Source organism: Anneissia japonica, unplaced genomic scaffold (genome assembly GCF_011630105.1).
Source record: "Anneissia japonica isolate Jap-2015-1 unplaced genomic scaffold, ASM1163010v1 scaffold5330_len1712360_cov203, whole genome shotgun sequence".
Taxonomy (NCBI): Eukaryota; Metazoa; Echinodermata; class Crinoidea; order Comatulida; family Comatulidae; genus Anneissia; species Anneissia japonica.
In genome coordinates this window covers 692,942-715,356 of record NW_022711894.1, presented here as the reverse complement: position 1 = coordinate 715,356, position 22,415 = coordinate 692,942, and the positions used below count along the sequence as shown (strand labels likewise).

The 22,415-nt window shown below is 35.6% G+C and overlaps 1 long non-coding RNA gene across 1 annotated transcript in view; it reads right to left on the bottom strand.

The window, feature by feature from the left end:
• The window catches only part of LOC117107659, a 20,013-nt gene extending 11,262 nt beyond the window's left edge, over positions 1–8,751 (bottom strand). Inside the window, exon 1 of the long non-coding RNA XR_004445269.1 lies at positions 8,521–8,751. This is a non-coding gene — a long non-coding RNA (uncharacterized LOC117107659). The remainder of the gene's footprint in view (positions 1–8,520) is intronic.
• Between the last annotated feature and the right edge of the window lie 13,664 nt (positions 8,752–22,415).

Genomic DNA, 22,415 nt, shown 5'->3' with positions numbered 1-22,415 from the left:
ATATTAAGTGCTTTGATGAGTGATATGCTTAATAGAAAGCAAATCAGTGTAGGTGACGGTGAAGCACTATGGTCACTTGTTAGCGTAATGAAGAAATGCAATGTAACGTTAACTCAAATGGGGTACACTAGCGACCTCAATAGTACGAGCAATCTATTAAAGGTTCAATCGTTATTGCCTACTGCTTTGCAAAACAAATGGGCAAATGTAGCTCATGATATTTTAGAGAGTAGTGAACCCACATTTTTGGATATGCTTAAGTTTGTAGAAAAGCAAGCATGAATATCGTGTAATATGTTCAGCAGAAGTGTTGGTAAAGCCGGGAGTAGATTACATACACCCAAAGAAGTAGAAAGGCCGAAAGTTAGGACTAATGTTGTTAAAACTTCAAAGGGTCCAACATGCTTCGCATGTAGTGAAGATCATAGAATCTATGCTTGTAAGAAATTTATTGATATGTGTTATGATGAAAGACTAAAAACTGTTAGATCTAAGAGATTATGTTACAGATGCTTGTTGCCCAGCCACGTAGCTTCGAAGTGTCATCGAGAGGCAGAATGTAAGATGTGCAAATCCACAAGGCATCATGACATGTTGCATCCACCAGAAAGTGTTAACCCAAACAGTATCAAGTCCTGCGCAGCTGTGAGTGGCCGAAATGTCTATTTGATGACGGTTCCAGTGGAAGTTGTATCAAGCAACGGGAACATGGTAAGGACATTAGCCTTGCTAGACAACGGTTCAGACTCCAGTCTCTGCTCCGAAGCTTTGCGAAGGAAACTTGGTGTCGCTGGACAGAAGGTTAGATACACTGCGACAACAGTAAATGGTGACGAAGATAAGGTAGGCTTTTCATTTGACGTGAAAGTCAGTGGTACCCAAGAGATGAAAGAATTGTCATTGAAAGTGTTAACAGTGGAAAGTGTTCCGGCTGGGAAAGATTCGATTCCGAATCGAGAAGAATTACGCTCTTGGGATCATCTTAAGAACTTGCCCATAGATGTCGATGCAGGTCAAGATGTCCAACTACTCATAGGCGCTGATACGTCCGAAGCGTTCTGGGTTCATGAAGAAAGGCGAGGTCAAGCGAAAGAACCATACGCCATTAGAACCTCCCTTGGATGGTGCGTAATGGGTCCAGGGAATGCTACAAAGAAGAAACTGATCTCCAATCGAATCACTGTTTCTGTGACGAATGACCAACTGATGCAGCAGTTGCAGTGTACGTGGGAACTAGACAATGAAGGCCTAGAAGTTAAAGAAGATTCTGTTGAAGACAGAAAAGCAAGAGATATCTTAGCTACAACGACAACTTTGCTAGATACCAAACACTACGAATTAGGACTTCTTTGGAAGTATGATAGTCATTCCTTACCATGTAACAAGCCCATGGCAGAGAGTAGGTTGGCGAGTTTGAAACGTAAACTAGACCGAGATGATGACTTGAAGAGTAAATATGTCGAGACTCTAGAAATGTACATATCGAAGGGACATGCCGAACCAGTCGTAGACCAGAAAGGCGTAGAAGGTAATGTGTGGTATCTACCCCATCATCCAGTGACCCACCCACGTAAAAACAAAGTAAGAGTGGTGTTCGATTGTGCCGCCAAATGGAGAGGTGTTTCTTTGAACGACAACTTGTTGAAAGGGCCAGAAGTAATCAGCAACTTGGTATGCGTACTCTTAAGATTTCGGCAAGAGCACATTGCTTTGGTAGCTGACATAGAGTCTATGTTTCACCAAGTTCATGTTAAACCAAGTGATAGGGACGTACTACGTTTTCTATAGTGGAAAGATGGCGATACTTCAAAGTCACCAAGTGAATACCGAATGACGGTTCATCTTTTCGGAGCTACATCCTCCCCGTGCTGTGCAGGGTATGCTTTGAGGCGAACTGCTGACGACAGTGAAAGCAAGCAAGTAGATGATATTGGCAGAAGAGCTGTTGATGTGATCCGAAATGGATTTTATGTGGATGACTGCTTAACGTCCATCAGAGATACTAGTGAAGCTATAGAGTTAGCACATAAGTTGCGGAATATATTGGTGGATTGATTTCGTCTGACGAAATGGTTGAGTAGTGACCGTCAAGTTCTCGACACAATTCCAGAGACAGAAAGAGCACCATCTGTTCCTCTAAGCTTGGACCAGTTGCCGACTGAAAGGACGTTGGGAATTTGCTGGGATTCTGAGAATGATAGCTTCAAGTTTGAAGTCGAAACCAAGGACAAGCCGCCTACTAGAAGGGGAATATTGTCGGTGACCAGCTCAATCTATGACCCGCTTGGATTTGCAGCGCCATTTGTTTTATTTGCTAAGTCACTGTTGCAAACTGTATGTAGAAGAGGTTCTGAGTGGGATGAAGAACTCAAAGCACAAGAAACTGAGGTATGGAATCAATGGACCTCCAGTATCAAAAACCTACAAGACATTAAAGTTCCACGCTGGCTGAAATTAGAAAGTGCTGTCAGCATCCAATTGCACGTGTTCTGCGACGCTTCTGAAAAGGGATATGCTGCAGTCGCATACTTCAGAACAATTTCAGATAACAGTAGTATTGATGTCAGCTTCGTAATGGGAAAGGCCAAGGTAACACCTCTAAAGAAAGTATCTATCCCAAGGCTAGAATTATTAGCTGCAGTCTTAGCGGTGAAGTTAGATGGCATCGTAAGACGAGAGATTGCTCCTCGATTCAAGTTAACTGAGACTACTTTCTGGAGCGATTCTATGATTGTGTTAGGCTACATTAACAATGAGAGTAAGAGGTTTAAGACCTTTGTAGCGAATTGTGTGACGAGAATTAGAGAATCATCGCAACCACACCAATGGAGACATGTACAGAGTGAAAATAATCCGTCGAATGAGGGCTCCAGAGGTACTCTTAAGATAACCAAATGGGTTACAGGTCCTGACTTCTTGTCTAGCGATGAAGATAACTGGCCGCAGACCTACATCACAGATACGAATATAGCTGATGATCCTGAGGTCAAACTCACAGTCTTCGCTCATACAACCAATGAGAGAACTGAAAATGCTGTATTGCAAAATTTGTCATCAAAGTTTTCATCGTGGATGATGCTACTTCGGGTGTACGCATGGGTGTTGCGTTTCGTCAAGAGAATCAGTAACAAGACGAGACCTGTTCAAGATTGCAGCCTTTCTGTAGACGAGATTAAGAACAGCGAAACTAAGATACTTTCTTGGTTACAAAAAACTGAGCTAAGTCACTGGAAAACTGACAAGCGCCTGGCAAAATTAAATCCTGTTTTGATGGCTGACCTTTTAAGAGTAGGAGGCAGGATAAATCAAGCTGGGGTAAGCGAGAATATGAAACATCCTGTGATACTGCCAGCAAACACTGACATCACTCGACTTATAATCAGGCATCATCATGAAGCTATGGGCCATGGAGGTTGGGCTTCGACTCTTAATTCGATTAGAGAATGTTTCTGGCTAATGAAAGGGCGAACGGCAGTCAAAAGTGCGCTGAGAAACTGCGTAGTTTGCAAGAAGTATCACGCTAAGCCGGTTAAACAGATGATGGCGAACCTACCTGCCGAGCGTATTGCCGACAACAAGCCACCCTTTACGTTCGTTGGTGTGGACTACTTTGGGTCTATCGATGTGAAGCAAGGAAGAAGTAGGGTAAAAAGATACGGGTGTATCATTACCTGTTTGGTAAGCAGAGCAGTTCACTTGGAGTTGTCAAGGGGCCTTGATACTGACTCTTTTATTAATGCCTTGCGAAGATTTCTTGCCAGGAGAGGACAGCCTGAGAAGATGTACAGTGACAATGGGACAAACTTTCATGGTGGAGAAAGGGAGTTGAATGAAGCTGTTAAGTCATTTAACAACAGTAAGATTGAGACGTTTTGTCATAATAAAATGTTCCAATGGCACAGCGCAAGTCATTTTGGGGGAGCGTGGGAGAGATTGATTAAGTCTGTCCGTAGAATTATGCATGGGGTGTTGAGGCAGCAGACAGTTGGCGAAGACGTTCTAGTTACCGTCCTGACGGAAGTAGAATCCATTCTTAACTCTAGACCACTTACAGAAATATCTCAAGATCCAAGAGATGAAGAACCGATAACACCAAACCACCTATTGCTTCTTAGGAAAGGTCCCAATGCTCCTGTAGGTAATTCCATAGATAGATCAGCATCTTATGGGAAGAAACGTTGGTTGCAGGTCCAGTACCTGGCTTCATTATTTTGGACGCGATGGCGTAAGGAATATCTTCCGCTGCTACAGAAAAGAAATAAGTGGACTACGCCTAAGGAAAACGTGATGGTCGATGATCTAGTACTTCTAGTTGATGAGACGACGCCCAGAGGTAGATGGCCTATGGGCAAAGTAGTTCAAGTGTACAAGAGCAAAGATGGCCGTGTACGAAGCGTAGATGTTCGAGTAAACAATAATGTATTAAAGCGTCCAGTCGTGAAAATCTGCATCATATACCGATCCTCTATAGCTAAAGTGTAAAATTCCCTTTGAATTTTACAGGGGGTGTGTTAGAGGTTTCATAAGGTACTTTAGAGGGCGACATCGTGTGTCGTCACTTGTCACGTGATTATGCGTGACATCTTTAGCTTGGGCATTGGCTTGGGTCAGTGGCCATCGAAAGAAGGGTTACAAGCAAGTTACTCGGACTACACCTTTTGAAGGCACTCTCGAAACCACTGTACCACAAACTCCGACCTTCGGCTTCCATATGCCCGAGACTATGAGAACAACCAAAAATTCATAAAGCGGACATTCCACTACGGCCCATCGTTTCTTCACGAGGATCACCAACTTACCCTCTCGCCAAGTATCTTGCCAGGATACTGTTTCCACTGGTAGGAAACACTGGTCACCATGTAACGAACTCTCAACACTTTGTGAAGACCATCCGGGATGTTTACGTCGAATCTACTGACACTCTTGTTAGCTTCGACATCAAAACACTATTCACCAATGTACCTGTCAAGGAGGTTTGTCTTATAGCCAAACACCGTCTAGAAGAGGACCACACTCTCCAGGAAAGAACAGATCTAAACCCTCAACAGATTTACGATTTACTTTTACAGTGTTTAGTCTGCACTAATTTCAAATGGTGCGACCAGTTTTTCGAACAAACAGAGGGCACGGCCATGGGATCGCCTTTATCCCCAGTCATTGCCAACATCTTCCTCGAAGAGTTTGAACAACTAGCACTTCTTTCAGCCACCAAACAACCAAAATTCTGGGCACAAATCAATCATGTTTACCATGGAGGAGGAACACAATCGTTCTTTACCCTTTCTTGATGTTTTGGTAAGCAGACAGGACGCAGGGACTTTATCACATGCAGTCTATCGCAAACCAACATACATCGACAGATATCTAAACAAACGCTCATTTCACCATCCGTCCACCAAGAAGAGAGTTTGTAACACACTCATCAGAAGAGCACATTGCATCAACGACCACAACTCCATCCGGAAAGAAGTGCAACATGTTAAGGCAGCTCTTAAACTTAATGGTTATACCACGAGAGACATTGCTACACCCAGACCAAGCAATAGGCTAGATAATGCAGAATTCTTGATGTTTTGGTAAGCAGACAGGACAGTGTTTAGTCTGCACTAATTTCAAATGGTGCGACCAGTTTTTCGAACAAACAGAGGGCACGGCCATGGGATCGCCTTTATCCCCAGTCATTGCCAACATCTTCCTCGAAGAGTTTGAACAACTAGCACTTCTTTCAGCCACCAAACAACCAAAATTCTGGGCACAAATCAATCATGTTTACCATGGAGGAGGAACACAATCGTTCTTTACCCTTTCTTGATGTTTTGATAAGCAGACAGGACGCAGGGACTTTATCACATGCAGTCTATCGCAAACCAACATACATCGACAGATATCTAAACAAACGCTCATTTCACCATCCGTCCACCAAGAAGAGAGTTTGTAACACACTCATCAGAAGAGCACATTGCATCAACGACCACAACTCCATCCGGAAAGAAGTGCAACATGTTAAGGCAGCTCTTAAACTTAATGGTTATACCACGAGAGACATTGCTACACCCAGACCAAGCAATAGGCTAGATAATGCAGAATCGAGAAAGTTTTACCATATTTGGGACAGCATTCACACCGCATTCAATGCATTCTACTACAAGCCGATGTCAAAGTGTTTCACAGCGCACCCAACAAACTACCCCGAACTCTACAAACACACAAGGACAATCCACCAGCAGAGTCAACTAGGAGTTTATCGGATTCCGTGCGAATGTGGGAAAGTTTACATTGGTGAAACAGGACGAGATCTCCGCACTAAGCTCAAGGAACACCAAGGCCATGCCAGGAGAGGGGAACAAGAAAAATTTTCTATAGTCATGCATTCCCACTGTCAACAACACCGTGTACATTGGGACAAAGCCGAACTAATAGCCACCGTACCATCTTGGCACTCCAGAAGGACTAGAGAAGCCATCGAAATTCACAAACACAATACTGTACATCAAGACATCGGATTTGTCATTAGCGATATTTGGCTGTCCATGTTTAATCGGACCTAGCGAAGCCCCACCATTTCCCGCCTTCTGGTACTATGCCTTTGTTTTTAATCGTTCCCACCCACGTTCCCGCCCTGGAACCATGCCTTTGTTTGGGCGTTCTCACCCTTTTGTTTTGTTTTCGTGGACAATGGCTTTTGTTTTAGCCTCTCACTAGCAGTCTTCTCATTGGTCAGTTTATCAATCAAATCACCATTCAGCTTGTGTTTTAGCCTTTCACCCATTGGTCAGTTTACCACCATCCAGCCTCTCTACCCAAACATATAAGTATTTCCCTGTTTGGAGTGTCTGCAGTTATTATTCTCCTGAAGACGAACGAAGCATCTCAATCGAAACGTCGAGACTTTCTCAACAACAACAGTTCTTTTCAGAACTACTTACGTGGTGTACCGCAACCACGACTAGGACTAGAGCCTAGTTGAAATATTTATAAAATTTAACTTTTGTTTTAACTCTGATAGTATTATAGTCTAATGTAATGTATTAATGCGTTTCAACTTGAGAAGGACATAAACAAAATCTCCATGCTCCGAATACTAAGCACAAATCACACATACATATATATATATACATACATATATATACATACATATATATATATATATATATATATATATACATATACATACATATATATACATATACATATACACATATATACACATGTATATATATACATTTATATATATATATACACACATATACACATACATACATACATATACATAATATACATAATTATATACATACATACATATACATATATACATACATATACAGTATATATATATATATATATATATATACATACATATGCATATATACATACATATACAGTATATACATTTACATACATATATATACATATATATATATATATATATACATATTTATATATATATACACACATATACATATATAGATACACACATATATATATACATATATATTTACATATATATATATATATATACATATACATATATATACATACATATATATACATACATATACATATATACATACATATACATACATACATATACATATATACACATATATACATACATATGCATATATATACATACATATGCATACACTGTATATATATATATATCTGTGTGTGTGTCTATGACACCTGTACAGTATTACAGTAGTATGAATACTTGCCCAATATGTTTTTAAATATATACATTACTAGATTAAATAATATACTAGTACATTAATAGATTATAGGCAATGTTTTAATAATTTAATTTTAAATAAATGGAGGAGGTACATGGAACACGCTGTGAAATCTAAATAAAATATCTGGTTATCGACTGGTTATACCATGGATGGAATGGAATGTAATCCATTGAAAATGAAAGGCTCTTTTAATCATGCCTCATCAGTCAATAGGTACACGAACGATCTTCATCATTACCATATGGACAACGGCGTCTACAATTCCAGGTAACGATGACAGTAGCCATCCTATGGTAAATCGCGAAAAAAGAAATCCACTCCGCCCCCATTAAATATGACTGTCGGCCTACATTTTATGTAATTAACATCTGATATATATTATTACATTCTGATATATATATATATATTACGTACCTAGGCCTATGTGGTTGGCTACGGATAGCCAAGTGTGAGTACGAAATGCTAAGTTTAAACCTTAAATTTGATGATGTTATACTGTACAATTGGGTTCCTACTCTACCTACAAACATAAGTTGATTGTTGTTCCCTCTAATGTCTTTTCATTTGCAGAAGGAAGCATGTCAGCCCATTTCCAGTAAATATGAGCACGCTGTGATCGATTTCATTAACAAACCAGAAGAATCGCAGGACTGGATTGCAAAATTTTGTTCTTGGTTACAATCAGAAATAAAAGGCAGATTGGGGATGGACCAAACAAAAAATAATGAAAGGAATTAATGATTTAGTTTTTTAGTTTTTTGAAAAAAAAAAAGGAAGATGGCATCACCTAATATGACATGTGGCAATTTTACCCCACATACGTCAGCTGGTGGGTGGCACATTCAGCGAGCCTGCTTCCATTCTTTTGCTCCAGGCAGAACGACCGAATACTGATGCATCATTTTCATGGCCTTCTACCCCATACTTAACCAGGTGAAACAATTAGTTTGCATCACATAATGCCATCAGAACCGTGCTGCAGAATCCTTTGTAATTAAAAAAGCTGCTGTCACTGTTCTACGGCAGAGTTTCACTGCTCTTCAAAATTCTTAGAAATCGTAAGCCAATCCTCCTCATACCTGGGCATGCTCAGGTATATGGGTTGGAGTGCAATCCACAGAGCAGCACATACTTCACGTATGATGTTAGATACTAAAAGAAAATATATATATATTATCATCAATATTATTCATAATTTTGGATGACTAAAAATTTACTGAATAGTGCCATAGAATAAAATGCTACAAGCAGAACGAGTTTTTAGACAATAATACAGTTCAATAAAATTGTCATTTTTAAAGACTGAATCTAGAAAATTGAGTTTAAATACAGCTATAATATGGTCAGTACTGGAAAAAAAAGTGTGCAAGTTGTCTAGACAAAATAGCTCCAGCACCTTGTTTTGCGAACCCATTTTGGAATAGAATTGAAATTTTATTTTGCCACAATGAACAATTGGATACAGAAAACTAAAATTTTTATCCTGCTTGCCACCAGCAAAAATCTTTCATTACATTTTTTTTTCAGAATTAAAAACGTATTTAACAGATAAAAGCAAACTTACATCGCAGTAAATCAGAGTGTGTAGGCCTACGATCAATCGCTACACACACACACACACAGTTGCTAGCTTCCATGCAAAATAGAGAAATTGTAGTTATCAAAGTTAAACAATTCAACAAAACACACATAGGCTTCAAGACAAGCAACACACATTAGTAGTATTCACACTGTTATTGTTGAAATATGAGTTTGCTAATAAAGAAATGAAACAACAGTATTTTTCGTACTTTTATTCATTGATTGATAAGGAGGTAAAAGTTTCCCCTCTGCTTTTACTGTATGTAAGGGCTTGGGACCTTCAAATACAAAGAGCAAGTATTTGACAATATATCCCCACTTGGGACCTATCAGCAACAGACAGGAAAACTCTTGAAGATCTCATTAGTAGCGCGTTTACGCTCCTGAATTGGAATAGGCGGCGTACAAAGAATTAAACTAATTAGGTGACTGACCATGTGTCTTGATTCTCTAATGGCGTATCATTTTATACGTGTCAATGTTTATGTGAATCAGTTGTCAAATATGTTATAAAAATGTATTAATTTATTATTACTTTTCTTGACTCACCTAGGCCTAAACCTATGCCTAGATAATAATGTTCTACTGGTAAATAATTTGTACAAAACTAACTTTAAAAAAATGTACACTGCCGAAAACCAGTCCTGAGTATATGAGCTATAAAATATTGGAGCTCAAAAAATTGCATAAAATTCCAAATTTGTTTTATTGTCTTATTAAACATGTACCAAAGTATTAGTTCTAGAAGTGGTCAACAAATTGTTTATTTAATGTTATTTTGATAGTTCATTCTATTAAACAATGCATGCACAAATAACTTTGAAAGGCAATTACTCAAAATTATGTTTATCTTAACAGAATGATTGAAAAAGCATCAGTAGAGGATATAGAAACAGGCACTATTCATCAATAATTGAAAGATTCTAAAATATCAAGATTTTTAGTTCCTATTTTGAAGGAGGTTAATTTTTAACTAAATTCAGCGTCACGTTATTATATCGGATTGTGACATACAACGCACCAGGAGAGTAAAAATATTTAGAAAAACATCACTAGTACATTTATAAACATGCAGTATTTAAACAACATTTAGATAACTACTACATCAAAAGATTCTAAAAGCCAAAGATCTTGACTTTCTATCTCGAAAGAGGTTATTAGTTTCTAACCAAATTTACTGTGACGTACATCGCGCCAGGAGAGTGGAAATTAGTGAATAGGATTGGAAAAGCATCATTAGTAAATTTAGAAACATGCTGTATTCATTGAATCAAAATATTTTAAAAGACCAACATTTTGACTTCCTATTTTGAAAGAGAAGATAAATTTTTTAACCAAATTCATTGTGACCTATTATTTTGGATTGTGATGCACTGTACATCATGCCAAAATAGTGCATACGACTGAATATGATTGAAAAAGCATCGGTAGAGAATATAGAAGCAGGCACTATTCATCAATAATCAAAAGATTCTAAAATATCAAGATTTTCGCTTCCTATTTTGAAGGAGGTTAATTTTTAACTAAATTCAGCGTCACGTTATTATATTTGATTGTGACATACAACGCACCAGAAGAGTTAAAATATTTAGAAAAACATCAGTAGTACATTTATAAACATGCAGTTTTTAAACAACATTTATATAACTGCTACATCAAAAGATTCTAAAAGCCAAAGATCTTGACTTTCTATCTCGAAAGAGGTTATTAGTTTCTAACCAAATTCACTGTGACATACATCGCACCAGGAGAGTGGAAATTAGTGGATAGGATTGGAAAAGCATCATTAGTAAATTTAGAAACATGCTGCATTCATTGAATCAAAATATTTTAAAAGACCAACATTTTGACTTCCTATTTTGAAAGAGAAGATAAATTTTTTAACCAAATTCATTGTGACCTATTATTTTGGATTGTGATGTACAGTACGCTACATCATGCCAAAATAGTGCATATGACTGAATGATTGAAAAAGCATCAGTAGAGAATATAGAAACAAGCAGTATTCATCAATAATCAAAAGATTCTAAAAGATCAAGATTTTTGCTTCCTATCTTGAAGGAGTTTAATTTTTAACTAAATTCAGCGTCACGTTATTATATTGGATTGTGACATACAACGCACCAGAAGAGTTAAAATATTTAGAAAAACATCAGTAGTACATTTATAAACATGCAGTTTTTCAACAACACTTAGATAACTACTACATCAAAATATTCTAAAAGCCAAAGATCTTGACTTTCTATCTCGAAAGAGGTTATTAGTTTCTAACCAAATTTACTGTGACGTACATCGCGCCAGGAGAGTGGAAATTAGTGAATAGGATTGGAAAAGCATCATTAGTAAATTTAGAAACATGCTGTATTCATTGAATCAAAATATTTTAAAAGACCAACATTTTGACTTCCTATTTTGAAAGAGAAGATAAATTTTTTAACCAAATTCATTGTGACCTATTATTTTGGATTGTGATGTACAGTACGCTACATCATGCCAAAATAGTGCATATGACTGAATGATTGAAAAAGCATCAGTAGAGAATATAGAAACAAGCAGTATTCATCAATAATCAAAAGATTCTAAAATATCAAGATTTTGCTTCCTATTTTGAAGGCGGTTAATTTTTAACTACTGTAAATTCAGCGTCACGTTATTATATTTGATTGTGACATACAACGCACCAGAAGAGTTAAAATATTTAGAAAAACATCACTAGTACATTTATAAACATGCAGTATTTAAACAACATTTAGATAAATACTACATCAAAAGATTCTAAAAGCCAAAGATCTTGACTTTCTATCTCAAAAGAGGTTATTAATTTCAAACCAAATTCACTGTGACGTTCATCGCACCAGAATAGTGGAAATTAGTGAATATGATTGGAAAAGCATCATTAGTAAATTTAGAAACATGCTGTATTCATTGAGTCAAAATATTTTAAAATACCAACATTTTGACTTCCTATTTTGAAAGATAAATTTTTAAACCAAATTCATTATGACCTATTATTTTGTATTGTGATGTACTGTACATCATGCCAAAATAGTGCATATGACTGAATATGATTGAAAAAGCATCAGTAGAGAATATAGAAACAAGCAGTATTCATCAATAATCAAAAGATTCTAAAATATCAAGATTTTCGCTTCCTATTTTGAAGGAGGTTAATTTTTAACTAAATTCAGCGTCACGTTATTATATCGGATTGTGACATACAATGCACCAGAAGAGTTAAAATATTTAGAAAAACATCACTAGTACATTTATAAACATGCAGTATTTAAACAACATTTATATAACTGCTACATCAAAAGATTCTAAAAGCCAAAGATCTTGACTTTCTATCTCGAAAGAGGTTATTAGATTCTAACCAAATTCACTGTGACGTACATCGCGCCAGGAGAGTGGAAATTAGTGAATAGGATTGGAAAAGCATCATTAGTAAATTTAGAAACATGCTGTATTCATTGAATCAAAATATTTTAAAAGACCAACATTTTGACTTCCTATTTTGAAAGAGAAGATACATTTTTAAACCAAATTCATTGTGACCTATTATTTTGGATTGTGATGTACTGTACATCATGCCAAAATAGTTCATATGACTGAATGATTGAAAAGCATCAGTAAAGAATATAGAAACAGGCACTATTCATCAATAATCAAAAGATTCTAAAAGATCAAGATTTTCGCTTCCTATTTTGAAGGAGGTTAATTTTTAACTAAATTCAGCGTCACGTTATTATATTGGATTGTGACATACAACGCACCAGGAGAGTTAAAATATTTAGAAAAACATCACTAGTACATTTATAAACATGCAGTATTCAACAACATTTATACAACTGCTACATCAAAAGATTCTAAAAGCCAAAGATCTTGACTTTCTATCTCGAAAGAGGTTATTAGATTCTAACCAATTTACATGTACTGTGACGTACATCGCACCAGGAGAGTGGAAATTAGTGGATAGGATTGGAAAAGCATCGTTAGTAAATTTAGAAACATGCTGTATTCATTGAATCAAAATATTTTAAAAGACCAACATTTCGACTTCCTATTTTGAAAGAGAAGATAAATTTTTAAACCAAATTCATTGTGACCTATTATTTTGTATTGTGATGTACTGTACATCACGCCAAAATAGTGCATATGACTGAATATGATTGAAAAAGCATCAGTAGAGAATATAGAAACAAGCAGTATTCATCAATAATCAAGATTCTAAAATATCGAGATTTTTGCTTCCTATTTTGAAGGAGGTTAATTTTTAACTAAATTTAGCGTCACGTTATTATATCGGATTGTGTCATACAACGCACCAGGAGAGTTAAAATATTTAGAAAAACATCACTAGTACATTTATAAACATGTACTGTACATCATGCCAAAATAGTGCATGACTGAATATGATTGAAATAGCATCAGTAGAGAATATAGAAACATGCAATATTCAGCAATCTTCAAAAAAATATTGCAAGAACCAAGATTTTATTTTAGTTCTTATCTTCAAAAAGGAATAACCTTAAGGTCAACTAAATCCAGCATAACGCCATTATTTTGGATCGTGATGTACATCACACCAGGAAAGTGTGAATGGCTGGAAAATTAAAAACATAATTGATCAAAAGATTTAAAAGAAAAAGACTTTGACTCATTTAAACCACCAGACAGGTGAGGATGAAAAAGCAACAGTATTTTCACCAATCATTACCCAGGGTTCTAAAAAGACCAAGATTTTGAATTAAAATCTGATTTAATAGACTATTATCAAAGGCCCTCTTTTACCACTTTTTTATAACTCTATAATTTTACTCAGCGCATTACAAAATATGACATGCAATCCGACAATGAGAGAAGAATGGCAAATTGCAAGTATGGCAAGTACCAGTGTTCTGGAATGAATGTATGGATTAAGATGTTTAATCATACTTTTAAGTTTTATATGTATTTTTTTTTCTTTATGTACTGAGGTCTCAAATAGATTCGGTTCAGCACTGTTTCAGATTCTTACATCCTTGTTGCAGAACTCCCTGTACATCAACTTTCATCTCCCTAAAATTTGAAGAGAATGACAATGTTAATTTAAACATAATACTATGATTAAAGTAAATTTTCTTTTGGTTAATTGTCATCTACATTTTTATAAGGAAGTGAACAGGTGATGCTCACTTCAGAAAAACCCTGGCAAGGTGTAAACAATTTATCTGTTTTCCTCATTTTCCATTGTTTCCAGGTTAGATAAATATTTTGGTACTAAATTTTCTTATATCACCAATTTTTTTGAATCCTTTTAAAAAATTGTCTCTGTTTCTAGTCTGTCTCCATTCAGACAATTGAAAGCTCAATACATGATTTTTTTTCTTTATGTTCTTCAATTGGGTAGAATTGTCTAAAGTAGAGTGTATCCTGATTTGACACACTCGAGGCTTTTTCTGCTCCGACTACAAATGGTTGTTGCAGTGTTCCATCTACTGATCTGCCTTGCATAAGACTTGCTGTGTTCCTTTAAAAGAGCAATCTATTCACAACGTTGATATACTCTCAACACATCATTTATTTTCACAATTCACCTAGTCACCAATTTGTTTAATCCTTTTAGAATAGTTTCTCTGTTTCTTTTCCATTGACAGTCTGTCTCCATTCAGGCGATTGAAAGCTCAATACATGATTTTTTCTTCATATTCTTCATTTGGGTAAAATTGTCTAAAATAGAATATCCTGAATTGACACACTCGAATCTTTTTTTGCTCCGACTGCAAATGGTTGCTACAGTGTTCCTTCTACTGAGATCAGCTTAGCATAAAACTTGCTGCATTCCTTAAAGAGCAATCTATTCAAAACGTTGATATACTCTCAACACATCAGTTATTTTCACGATTCACCTAGTGTACCACATGATTTTAACTACTCATGCTTCTTCTTTTTTTGATAGGGAGTTGGGAGCACAGACTATCATCTCTTAAAGAATATTTGATGCGTTTCTATAGATGAGATCTCTCCATTATGTCAAATTGTTCATTCAGTCCTTTCTCAATAAATGTGGGTGATTTCTAACAATATTTAAGTGTTCAACTTTCATGACATGGATGATGTACTTTGGCATGTGCTGAACTTGGTTGATATAAATATTTTGTTGAATATTTTCCAGCTTGGACAAAGCAAACATCCAACATGACAGGATCTTGCAATGTTTGCAGCTTTTAGTGCTACAGGAACTCAAATTTTAAATCTTTTGATTGCAGCTTGTCATCAATGTTATATATTTCTGTAACCACGGTTTGCTCTCTATTTCAAAACAATGCAACAGTCATCAGTTCATATTATCATCAGGTAACCATCTAACTCCAAACGATATTTGAGGAACACACACCATTGCATTCATTTATTGATTTTATGTATTGTATTGTAATCAGACCTGAATAATTCGGTGGGAAAACTATATTTTGTACAAAAATTACACATTTCATTATTCCATTGCAAATTAAAAGAAATCAATTTGTTCTTTAATACATTAGGAGATGAAAGCATGATTCAGTACAGTAATGGGGAATCTGAACACTTATTTCCTTGGTATTTTTTTATAGATCTTGTAGACTACTATACTACAGTATATTTTATTTGTTTTTGTGTGTAATAAGCCAGTACAATGAATGTATAGGACTTAATTGCTCAACAATTTATGTGAAAGACACTGGACAGTGTAATCTTAACATTACATGATTTATGGCTGCAACCAATAAGTTATTCTTGCTTAACCATAGTCCCACAATGTATGAGCGTATGAGAACAGAATGCAACTTAATGAATATGAAAGATCAAGAAAGGTTGAAGGAAGTTTTGAAAGCCTATGCAAGAAGTTAAACAACCAAAATGATATCAACAGAGTTCCTAGCTGGGCATTCATGTCAAGGTTAACAAAAAAAAAATATTACAACTGATGCTTCTTTGGTTTCTGGCTACAAATACAGTGGTCATGCTGCAGCACTGAAACAGCACTGAAAATTAAGATCACAGCAAAGAAATTCCTCCAAACAACCAAAACTGAGGTGCACCCAATGGTTAGGTGCACAGTTTCACTGGGAGGGAGGCAAGCTTTAATAATTGGTTGACCTACAAAAACAGCAATGGAATGTGTGCTTGGGGATATGAACCAGTTACAAAGAAGGACTTCTTAGTTGAGGTACAAAGACGCAATACGGCAATGCTAACTTCCTATCATCATACAATTATGGATAGCACCAAGTTCAATTGTGTTGACTGACGACTGTCGCATACAGGTAGCAGGAGGCTCTACATCAAAGCAACACATTTTGGACAGGATCTTAAATACAGGGAATTAGTTGAATCAATGTCAGAGGAAAGCAAACACCTGCATTCTTTTGTGGAATGTACCCGTTAGATTCATTCGCAAAATCGTACCAACAAATCCATATCAACATGTGAACAAGAGAATCTACCATCTGAACATAAGGCCATGTCATTTCGCCTTCAAGGGCTGCAGTTTTTGAGCTTTGCTTTAATAACACTGTTGGGTTGCCTACCAAAATAGTGTTTTTTAATAGTGGTATAAAAATTTGTGACATGTTATCGACTGTGATGGGAAACTGATTTCACATGTTTCATCGAAATGCTGTAGAGCAGTTCATTTTTTACTGCCCCATATTGTGGAATTCCTTACTATAGTGTGGCCACCAATAAAATGATTTGCAGCGGGCTATGCTGGTAGATAGCAGAATGTTGGAATACCAGGCGTTCCTGGCCCTTGGATGAATATTGTAGAAAAAAACCGGAATATCCTGGGATTAAACACCCAATTTACACTTGCAGTGGAAAAAGACGGGAACATTGAAGATTGGTTAAAGGTCTTGAGGCAGAAAGCCAGTTTACAGAAGTCCCTTTAATTAAAGATGCTGTATTTAATTAAAGGGACTTCTTTAATTAAAGATGCTGTATTTATAAACTTGAAAGCATCACAAATGACGATCACCAAGCTGAAGGCTTGTTGACCACACTTTTAGATGTGATTTTTTAAGTAGAACTACAACTACAAGCCATGTCCTGTGTAGGAAATAATATTAGTGGTGAAAGGGTATTTGGATTGCTGGGTCACTATGTGAAGCAAGCACCAAACACAAGCTTAAGTTACACAGAAAGCAAGATTGTTTATAAATGCAAAAGACGGATTGGCTGGTAACGAAGTCAGAAGGGCAAAGAGAAGAACTCCTTACAAAAGCCAGAATGCTTTGCTTATGGAGTAAGCAAAATGATGCAAAAAGGTCCGACCACAATGAAGAGAGCAAGGAAGATTTTATAGTATAGCAATTATTGTGTCTCTTTCAATGATTCAATATTTGTTTGTGTTTTACACCATATTTCTACCAATATTTTAGGGTAGTACAGATAGTCCAGATGAGGAAACAGAAAATAAGCAGGGACCTAACCTGTTCTTTAAACAGTTTTGAATTGTGTAACCAGTAAACTTGTGTCTGCAAAAGGAAGCTACACTAGAAAAACCATTACGATATTAAAGAGGAGATTATACTTATGACAAACACTATGTTGTTCTTCACAGACAGGCCAACATGTCTTCCAGTTGGCAAGTGACTCTGGTGCAAGTTATAATTAAAACTATGCGGATGAACTGTCCAAATTCCAAAAGGTCCACTTTTTAAAGCCTATTATTTCATAAAATCGTTCCTAATTACCACAAAATGCTAAAGCATGCATTGCATTATATATTTGCCAGCACATCCAGCCGTTAAATATGATATGAAATTTGTTGGAAATTTATCGTCTCCGGTGACTGCATATTGATCTACAATATGAACAATGTTATCTGTAGGCCTAAAGATTACAGGACATAATAACGTTACTTCTTCAGGCCCCCAAAAAAAACCCAAATTAATGAAAATTTTAATAAAATATTCATGAATTATGTGTTTGAGAAATCCATTATAAAAGACCCTCAAAATGCTTCATTGTCGGATCCTCCTTGAGCTTTTCTCAAAAACCCCTTCCAGGTCTCTGCCCCTGGACCACCAAATTTCAAAAAGTCCACTTTTTAAAACCTATTATTTTATTAAAATCTTTCCTAATTATCGTAAAATGCTATAGGCCTAGTATGCATTACATCTTTTTTGCCCGCTCTCCTAACTGTTGATTTTTAATAATGTGCTACGAAATCTGTTGGAAATTATCAGCTCCAGTGATTGCAGATTGATCAATGTCATCTGTAGACCTACTGATGTAAAGGACATAAAAAGTAACAATTTCACAGTGGCGAATTAGGGGGTGGGGGGGGAGAGAGCTCCCTAAAATTATAAAAGAAATAGAAAAAAAAAAAATCATAATTAAATTTTGTTTGAGAGTGCCATTTCCGGCCATCTAGAGGTGCCATAATCATAAATTTTGTTACCTCAACCCCAACCATGGTGGGGCTGAGGTGGTATTGATCATCCGTGTGTAAAAGTTCCTCCCGGCCCTGGACCCCACCCTATATTTCTCCTGCTTTATGCCCCTAAACAATACCCAAATGAATGAAAATTTATATAGAATATTATGAATTATAGGTTTCAGAAATCCATTATAAGGCCCTCAAATGCTAATTTGTCGGAGCTTCCTAGGCGACCGCCCATCCTAAGGTCTGCTTCGGACACAAAAATGCACCTCCCATCGAAAATCCTGCCTACGGGCCTGCAAAGATTGCGCGAAAATGAAAAGAATCACATTCACTTAATGAAAATACAGTACCTTTGTAGACATATTGCTTGGACTTACTACTTCCCAGAGGACGAATTCCTGGACGAACATGGTGAGTTTTGTGTATTAGCCCTGTGCTGTTTGGTGTTATGCTAGCATAAATAGGATCTATATTGTACTGGATGTTCCAATTGTAGGTTATACCAATATATATCAATTGTAGGTAGGATTTTCTAAATATTATTATTTAGGCCAGAGAACAGTGAAATTTCACTGTTCCCTGTTTAGGCATATACTAGGATTTACTAATTGACGTCATAATGTTCGTGTATGAGCGAAAGCTCTACACTATCTTTGGTACGAGTTGGCATAGAAGGGTACAGCATGAGTACTCACACCCATGATAGTAGTGAGGCCTATAGTAGCTAGGCCTATAGTAGCTAGATACAAAACCGATAGATCGGCAATACAAACATCGCGATAGAAAATAGTGCCCTGACGGAGATAGGATATCCAATGTATTCATTGGGTATTTCGCGAAGTATACCACAATTTGGCCGAATTACTTTCAGATAACTCTTCAGAAATTATTTCTGGACCAAGTTATGGGCTTTTTAAGCACACGATTCGATTTAGTAGAAGTTTATTGAGTACAACCAATGTTTTTGTCAATTTTCAATAATAAAAGGAAACCTTCGCTAGTTTTTTGGTTAATGGGTTTGTTTTCTTCAGTTTTTAAACTATAAAGTTAAGTAAGTTTTAAATAATATTTGTGTACATATTAAGTAAAATAGATATAAAATATCACACTTCTATCGTCTTATCGCATACCGAAGCTAGGCTTCGGTTCCTACGAATAGAGGGCGCCCTCATTAACTTTATGGCGGCTACATGTGGGGAAAACAATGTTTTCCCCGCTAGCTACCGTGTTGTCTTTTTAGCCCTGCACTTAGGATTAGGCCTAGAGTTATGAGATTCAATGTAATATATTATACGTAGAATCTATAAGTTGACAATAATTATGAAATCTAATATAAATATATACCAAATTATAATCATTAGTAATTGTCAAGTATTATTTTTAGATGAATAATCAGATTTAAAAAGCTTTTTTTTTTGAAGTTATACTTTATTTTTTAAAATTTTATTTTCTGAAATTAATAATATTAATATAGGCCTAGTTCTATGAAACAAATTGTAATTGTAATACTGTAATCTCAATATTATATTAATTATCAATTAATTATTGTTAATTATTGCGATTTAGTAGTCATATGGGACTGATGTTAAATCAACATTTGCTGGAGAATCTGGAAAAAAGAAGAAAAAGATGATTTACAAAACAAAAAGTTCTTTTCAGAACCCCCAAATGTCCACAAATGAGATTTGATTGCTGCCTTGTGTCATTACACAAATTTTAAAAAGATAAGATTTTGTATTTATTTCTGTATATTTTGTTTGTCAATTTTTGGAAACTGACCTTGATAATGCCTTATTAATAATAAAATTAATAATAATAATATTTAATAAACTAATAACAATTATGACAGTAATATAAAGTAATATTAATATTAGTGCTCAATATATAATTTTAAAACTCGCTAATTACCCAAATTTACACTCTTTTAAGGTATTAACACATAATTAAACCTTTGACCTTTACTGGTGAACTTTGACCTTAAATAGTGACCTTGACATGTGATGGTGATCGATGAACTGATGTAATAATTACATAATTAATTATGTATGATAATTAGACAATGTGATGTTACATTAATAACTACTGAAAAATACAATGTAATTAACATGGCCTAAAATGCTACATAATTATACTGTAAGGGACACATTTTTTGTATAAGGCCCAATAAAAAAAATTATTAGTTTATCACCCTCATGCGCATGTCTTCTATGGTACTATATTTTTTTTTTTTCAATTTTTTAAATTTTATTTATTTATTTGTTTTCATTTACTTTATTAAATAGTTAATAGATATTGTTTGCATTATCTAAATCATGTTTTACTTTGAATATCAATGCACCAGCAAACAACCCAAGGGTGATATTTGGCTTTAGCAAAATAAAAAATTAAAAATAAAAGCCTCCCTCTCTCATCACTTTTCCTGCCCAGATAGGGTGATAAACTAATAATATTTTTTATAGGGCCTAATAAAAACAATAGGAATTAACTCCAGCAAAAAACGTATTTAAAATAGCCATATATCCGCTAATATTGGTCCGATTTACATAATTTTTGTTTTAAAATGCTTCATTCAGCTATGTCTTTCTTTTAAAAATAAATAAAAAAATATTTGTGACGCTTCAATTTTTTATGTTTCTAGCTACCTATAGTATAGAATAACACACCGGGGAGCTTTGCTCTGTGTAATCCAGTCATGCGCAGTACACACATTTTCGGACTTAGTTACCTTTTTTATTCATCGATTCGAACATGGGACGCTGCAGTGCCTGCCTATCATTTGCAATTTGTTGAATTTACAGAGTGAAAATTTTAATATAAATACTACTACATTTACTTATTGGATCCACGTGAACACATAACGAAAGATAAATAATAACATCTAATTAGTTACGTAAAAATAGACAAAACAGTGAGAACAAACTTATCATATTGTTTGGTTATTTAGTATACCATATTTATATGTCTTACAGCACCATGACTAGTAGTCCGGCAGCTTAGCAGATGGATGTGGACGTTCCGGACAAAAGCACCAATTTTTTTTTACATGCTCCTTATGGTCATAGCATTTAATTTTTGGTAGGAACCACCTCATCAGAGGTAATTATGGTGGCCATCTTGGATTTCAAAATGGCCGCCTAATAAAACCTATGTTTATATATATCTCCGCTTCTAAACCACTTGGAATTATAATTCTAACGTCTGAAACTATTTTTATATGGTCAAAGAATACAATCATACCATTTTTGACCTGGTCAGATTGCCACAAATAGGTCATTTAAGGTCATTCAAGGTCAAATATTGTATGGTATCTTAAAAATTACATAATTGTCATATTTTACATTAGAACCATACCCAGACTCTCAGAATTCAACATTTTTACAATGAACTGCAATATTTCATTCGAGGTCATTCTGGCGGCCATCTTGAATTTCAAAATTGCTGCCACGCAAATCCTATATTTATCAATATATGGGTTTTTAAACCATTTTAATGAGAATTAGGCCTACGATATCTAAAATTATATTTCATGGTCAAGGATTTATAACACTTGTGACATGGTCAGATGGTCATTAATGTCATAAAAGGTCATTTAAGGTCATTCAATGTATATACCATACCATTACCATTTTTTACCTGGTCAGATGGCCACAAATAGGTCATTTAAGGTCATTCAAGGTCAAATATTGTATGGTATC